Source organism: Coregonus clupeaformis, unplaced genomic scaffold (genome assembly GCF_020615455.1).
Source record: "Coregonus clupeaformis isolate EN_2021a unplaced genomic scaffold, ASM2061545v1 scaf0240, whole genome shotgun sequence".
Taxonomy (NCBI): Eukaryota; Metazoa; Chordata; class Actinopteri; order Salmoniformes; family Salmonidae; genus Coregonus; species Coregonus clupeaformis.
In genome coordinates this window covers 127,747-135,000 of record NW_025533695.1, presented here as the reverse complement: position 1 = coordinate 135,000, position 7,254 = coordinate 127,747, and the positions used below count along the sequence as shown (strand labels likewise).

Below are 7,254 nucleotides of genomic sequence, written 5' to 3'. Positions count from 1 at the left end.
CTGACCAGGTATAGAACCTCAGTGAGGCTGACTGACAGTGTTCTCCTGTCCAGGTATAGAACCTCAGTGAGGCTGACTGACAGTGTTCTCCTGACCAGGTATAGAACCTCAGTGAGGCTGTGACTGACAGTGTTCTCCTGTCCAGGTATAGAACCTCAGTGAGGCTGTGACTGACAGTGTTCTCCTGACCAGGTATAGAACCTCAGTGAGGCTGTGACTGACAGTGTTCTCCTGTCCAGGTATAGAACCTCAGTGAGGCTGACTGACAGTGTTCTCCTGACCAGGTATAGAACCTCAGTGAGGCTGACTGACAGCGTTCTCCTGACCAGGTATAGAACCTCAGTGAGGCTGACTGACAGTGTTCTCCTGACCAGGTATAGAACCTCAGTGAGGCTGTGACTGACAGTGTTCTCCTGACCAGGTATAGAACCTCGGTGAGGCTGTGACTGACAGTGTTCTCCTGTCCAGGTATAGAACCTCAGTGAGGCTGACTGACAGTGTTCTCCTGACCAGGTATAGAACCTCAGTGAGGCTGACTGACAGTGTTCTCCTGACCAGGTATAGAACCTCAGTGAGGCTGACTGACAGTGTTCTCCTGACCAGGTATAGAACCTCAGTGAGGCTGACTGACAGTGTTCTCCTGACCAGGTATAGAACCTCAGTGAGGCTGACTGACAGTGTTCTCCTGTCCAGGTATAGAACCTCAGTGAGGCTGACTGACAGTGTTCTCCTGACCAGGTATAGAACCTCAGTGAGGCTGTGACTGACAGTGTTCTCCTGACCAGGTATAGAACCTCAGTGAGGCTGTGACTGACAGTGTTCTCCTGACCAGGTATAGAACCTCAGTGAGGCTGTGACTGACAGTGTTCTCCTGACCAGGTATAGAACCTCAGTGAGGCTGACTGACAGTGTTCTCCTGACCAGGTATAGAACCTCAGTGAGGCTGACTGACAGTGTTCTCCTGACCAGGTATAGAACCTCAGTGAGGCTGACTGACAGTGTTCTCCTGACCAGGTATAGAACCTCAGTGAGGCTGACTGACAGTGTTCTCCTGACCAGGTATGGCACCTCAGTGAGGCTGACTGACAGTGTTCTCCTGACCAGGTATAGAACCTCAGTGAGGCTGTGACTGACAGTGTTCTCCTGTCCAGGTATAGAACCTCAGTGAGGCTGACTGACAGTGTTCTCCTGACCAGGTATAGAACCTCAGTGAGGCTGACTGACAGTGTTCTCCTGACCAGGTATAGAACCTCAGTGAGGCTGTGACTGACAGTGTTCTCCTGACCAGGTATAGAACCTTGGTAAGGCTGACTGACAGTGTTCTCCTGACCAGGTATAGAACCTTGGTAAGGCTGACTGACAGTGTTCTCCTGACCAGGTATAGAACCTCAGTGAGGCTGACTGACAGTGTTCTCCTGACCAGGTATAGAACCTCAGTGAGGCTGACTGACAGTGTTCTCCTGACCAGGTATAGAACCTCAGTGAGGCTGTGACTGACAGTGTTCTCCTGACCAGGTATAGAACCTCAGTGAGGCTGTGACTGACAGTGTTCTCCTGACCAGGTATAGAACCTCAGTGAGGCTGTGACTGACAGTGTTCTCCTGACCAGGTATAGAACCTCAGTGAGGCTGTGACTGACAGTGTTCTCCTGACCAGGTATAGAACCTCAGTGAGGCTGACTGACAGTGTTCTCCTGACCAGGTATAGAACCTCAGTGAGGCTGACTGACAGTGTTCTCCTGACCAGGTATAGAACCTCAGTGAGGCTGACTGACAGTGTTCTCCTGACCAGGTATAGAACCTCAGTGAGGCTGACTGACAGTGTTCTCCTGACCAGGTATGGCACCTCAGTGAGGCTGACTGACAGTGTTCTCCTGACCAGGTATAGAACCTCAGTGAGGCTGTGACTGACAGTGTTCTCCTGACCAGGTATAGAACCTCAGTGAGGCTGTGACTGACAGTGTTCTCCTGACCAGGTATAGAACCTCAGTGAGGCTGTGACTGACAGTGTTCTCCTGTCCAGGTATAGAACCTCAGTGAGGCTGACTGACAGTGTTCTCCTGACCAGGTATAGAACCTCAGTGAGGCTGACTGACAGTGTTCTCCTGACCAGGTATAGAACCTCAGTGAGGCTGTGACTGACAGTGTTCTCCTGACCAGGTATAGAACCTTGGTAAGGCTGACTGACAGTGTTCTCCTGACCAGGTATAGAACCTTGGTAAGGCTGACTGACAGTGTTCTCCTGACCAGGTATAGAACCTCAGTGAGGCTGACTGACAGTGTTCTCCTGACCAGGTATAGAACCTCAGTGAGGCTGACTGACAGTGTTCTCCTGACCAGGTATGGCACCTCAGTGAGGCTGACTGACAGTGTTCTCCTGACCAGGTATAGAACCTCAGTGAGGCTGACTGACAGTGTTCTCCTGACCAGGTATAGAACCTCAGTGAGGCTGTGACTGACAGTGTTCTCCTGTCCAGGTATAGAACCTCAGTGAGGCTGACTGACAGTGTTCTCCTGACCAGGTATAGAACCTCAGTGAGGCTGTGACTGACAGTGTTCTCCTGACCAGGTATAGAACCTCAGTGAGGCTGTGACTGACAGTGTTCTCCTGACCAGGTATAGAACCTCAGTGAGGCTGACTGACAGTGTTCTCCTGACCAGGTATAGAACCTCAGTGAGGCTGACTGACAGTGTTCTCCTGACCAGGTATAGAACCTCAGTGAGGCTGACTGACAGTGTTCTCCTGACCAGGTATAGAACCTCAGTGAGGCTGTGACTGACAGTGTTCTCCTGACCAGGTATAGAACCTCAGTGAGGCTGACTGACAGTGTTCTCCTGACCAGGTATAGAACCTCAGTGAGGCTGTGACTGACAGTGTTCTCCTGACCAGGTATAGAACCTCAGTGAGGCTGTGACTGACAGTGTTCTCCTGACCAGGTATAGAACCTCAGTGAGGCTGTGACTGACAGTGTTCTCCTGACCAGGTATAGAACCTCAGTGAGGCTGTGACTGACAGTGTTCTCCTGACCAGGTATAGAACCTCAGTGAGGCTGACTGACAGTGTTCTCCTGTCCAGGTATAGAACCTCAGTGAGGCTGACTGACAGTGTTCTCCTGACCAGGTATAGAACCTCAGTGAGGCTGACTGACAGTGTTCTCCTGACCAGGTATAGAACCTCAGTGAGGCTGTGACTGACAGTGTTCTCCTGACCAGGTATAGAACCTCAGTAAGGCTGACTGACAGTGTTCTCCTGACCAGGTATAGAACCTCAGTGAGGCTGACTGACAGTGTTCTCCTGTCCAGGTATAGAACCTCAGTGAGGCTGACTGACAGTGTTCTCCTGACCAGGTATAGAACCTCAGTGAGGCTGTGACTGACAGTGTTCTCCTGACCAGGTATAGAACCTCAGTGAGGCTGACTGACAGTGTTCTCCTGACCAGGTATAGAACCTCAGTGAGGCTGACTGACAGTGTTCTCCTGTCCAGGTATAGAACCTCAGTGAGGCTGTGACTGACAGTGTTCTCCTGACCAGGTATAGAACCTCAGTGAGGCTGACTGACAGTGTTCTCCTGACCAGGTATAGAACCTCAGTGAGGCTGACTGACAGTGTTCTCCTGACCAGGTATAGAACCTCAGTGAGGCTGACTGACAGTGTTCTCCTGACCAGGTATAGAACCTCGGTGAGCTTTTTGACTCAATTTGGCATGAAGGTCTGCTATATGAATAGATGGAAAGTGGTGTTGGGGGTGAAAACATTAGACATTATGAAATCCAAGTACACAAACAACAAGTGTTACACCCCTTATCCAAACGGTTACACCCCTTATCCAAACGGTTACACCCCTTATCCAAAACGGTTACACCCCTTATCCCAAACGGTTACACCCCTTATCCAAAACGGTTACACCCCTTATCCAAAACGGTTACACCCCTTATCCAAAACGGTTACACCCCTTATCCAAACGGTTACACCCCTTATCCAAACGGTTACACCCCTTATCCAAACGGTTACACCCCTTATCCAAACGGCTACACCCCTTATCCAAACGGTTACACCCCTTATCCAAACGGTTACACCCCTTATCCAAAACGGTTACACCCCTTATCCAAACAGTTACACCCCTTATCCAAACGGTTACACCCCTTATCCAAACGGTTACACCCCTTATCCAAACGGTTACACCCCTTATCCAAAACGGTTACACCCCTTATCCAAAACGGTTACACCCCTTATCCAAACGGTTACACCCCTTATCCAAACGGTTACACCCCTTATCCAAAACGGTTACACCCCTTATCCAAAACGGTTACACGTTGTCGAACTCTCTCCCTCTGTCTCAGGAGCCTAGTAGGTGTGTATCGATCTGTCATCTGTCTCTACTGATATCTACTGATATCTACATATTACCCACAGTCCTCTGTCTCTACTGATACCTACATATTACCCACAGTCCTCTGTCTCTACTGATATCTACATATTACACACAGTCCTCTGTCTCTACTGATACCTACATATTACCCACAGTCCTCTGTCTCTACTGATATCTACATATTACCCACAGTCCTCTGTCTCTACTGATATCTACATATTACCCACAGTCCTCTGTCTCTACTGATATCTACATATTACCCACAGTCCTCTGTCTCTACTGATATCTACATATTACCCACAGTCCTCTGTCTCTACTGATATCTACATATTACCCACAGTCCTCTGTCTCTACTGATATCTACATATTACCCACAGTCCTCTGTCTCTACTGATATCTACATATTACCCACAGTCCTCTGTCTCTACTGATATCTACATATTACCCACAGTCCTCTGTCTCTACTGATATCTACATATTACCCACAGTCCTCTGTCTCTACTGATACCTACATATTACCCACAGTCCTCTGTCTCTACTGATATCTACATATTACCCACAGTCCTCTGTCTCTACTGATATCTACATATTACCCACAGTCCTCTGTCTCTACTGATATCTACATATTACCCACAGTCCTCTGTCTCTCCTGATACCTACATATTACCCACAGTCCTCTGTCTCTCCTGATACCTACATATTACCCACAGTCCTCTGTCTCTACTGATATCTACATATTACCCACAGTCCTCTGTCTCTACTGATATCTACATATTACCCACAGTCCTCTGTCTCTACTGATATCTACATATTACCCACAGTCCTCTGTCTCTACTGATATCTACATATTACCCACAGTCCTCTGTCTCTACTGATATCTACATATTACCCACAGTCCTCTGTCTCTACTGATATCTACATATTACCCACAGTCCTCTGTCTCTACTGATATCTACATATTACACACAGTCCTCTGTCTCTACTGATATCTACATATGATATCCCAACGTACATTTCTTGAATGATGCTCATTCCTGAGGTAGTTCAACTCTTTGGCCACACGGGGGCGCCATTAGGAAGCGAGCGGGAGGGAAAAGCAGGGAAGGGGTTGTCTGCCAACGTAGAGGTTTCGGCAAAAAAAAACCTGTAGTGTATTTGAGATTTAAAAAGGCTTCTGAAGTTTGTAATTTTGACTTTTGAATTTTCAGACTTAAAATTTTCCCTTACGAAAAATGTATCGACCTCTACAAAAATGTCCATTAATTATAATCCACATAATATTTGACATTTCCTGTTGCTGCAGGATTCTTGTCCTGCTGTAGATAAGTGGCTCCTCACACACACACAGCATTTGACTCGGCACACAAACACAATACCTGCCAAAGTGATTCTTCTAGAACAAGAAGGAGTCACATCCATTCCGTGCACCGGGAGACAACAAGCGGCTCGACAGACAACGGCCATTCACTGGCAGGGACCGAAAGTTCTCCTCAGCGTTAATTCAATGACTGACTTCAGGAAAAGTTACACACTCCTGCCCACACCATAAACACACACATATTATTCAAACCCTACCACGCCATAAAATAGGCGATTCAATCATTTTTCACTCGAACAGAAAAGCTGTAGACGTTATCTGATGTCGTTTTTCACAGAATGAACATCATTTCTTATGAAGTGAGATAACTTGTAATAAATGAGGTGGCGAGCTACTCACCGAATCAACTTTACAACTCAGACGTCGCGCCAGATGTGACGCGGAGGAGAGAGAGAAGGAGAGAAGGAGAGACAGAAAGAGTGATGTAGTAGATAACGTGACCGTGGCTTGTCTGGGTCCTAGTTTTAAGAGAAGGAGAGAGAGACAGAAAGAGTGATGCAGTAGATAACGTGACCGTAGCTTGGCTGGGTCCTAGTAGTAAGAGAAGTAGCGGTGCGCGCCCCCCGGCTCCTGTGTCGTGCATGCGCCTGGCTCTGGGTTGGGGTGTGGTCTGGAATTCTATCCTGTGTTGTTGGGAGAAAGGGCAGGCTGTCACACAAGACCTTTAGTGACAAAAGTTTGTCCTGGGCTGGAAAAGTGTTGGGAGATCCTGTCAGAGTTGTCAAAGCTCTGTAGTAGCAGCATGCAGAAGAAGCCTATGATACTTAGTTTAACTTTCACCTTTTATAAAAAATGTATCTTATAAACCTTATTTTTTTTTCGGAATAAATATGATTATTCTTCAAATAGAAAACAACACAAGAAAGTGAAACGTTCTGCTGTGTTAAAATACACTTCTGTGAGTTTGAAAACCACAAGTTGAGAGTGAGATGGGAGGAAGACAAACGGAGAGAATTGAGGAAGAGAGAGTCAAATAAAAGAGGAGAGACAGAGAGAGTCAAATAAAAGAGGAGAGAGAGAGAGAGAGTCAAATAAAAGAGGAGAGACAGAGAGAGAGAGTCAAATAAAAGAGGAGAGACAGAGAGAGTCAAATAAAAGAGGAGAGAGAGTCAAATAAAAGAGGAGAGAGAGTCAAATAAAAGAGGAGAGACAGAGAGAGAGAGTCAAATAAAAGAGGAGAGACAGAGAGAGAGAGTCAAATAAAAGAGGAGAGACAGAGAGAGAGTCAAATAAAAGAGGAGAGAGAGAGAGTCAAATAAAAGAGGAGAGACAGAGAGTCAAATAAAAGAGGAGAGACAGAGAGTCAAATAAAAGAGGAGAGACAGAGAGAGAGAGTCAAATAAAAGAGGAGAGACAGAGAGAGAGAGTCAAATAAAAGAGGAGAGACAGAGAGAGAGAGTCAAATAAAAGAGGAGAGACAGAGAGAGAGAGTCAAATAAAAGAGGAGAGACAGAGAGAGAGAGTCAAATAAAAGAGGAGAGACAGAGAGAGAGAGTCAAATAAAAGA

At 46.9% G+C, this 7,254-nt stretch overlaps 1 protein-coding gene across 1 annotated transcript in view; it reads right to left on the bottom strand.

Moving 5' to 3' along the window:
• The window catches only part of LOC121562070 (epithelial membrane protein 2-like), a 65,044-nt gene extending 58,756 nt beyond the window's left edge, over positions 1–6,288 (bottom strand). Inside the window, exon 1 of the mRNA XM_045214346.1 lies at positions 6,087–6,288. The gene's annotated coding sequence lies outside the window, so the exon portion shown is untranslated. The remainder of the gene's footprint in view (positions 1–6,086) is intronic.
• Between the last annotated feature and the right edge of the window lie 966 nt (positions 6,289–7,254).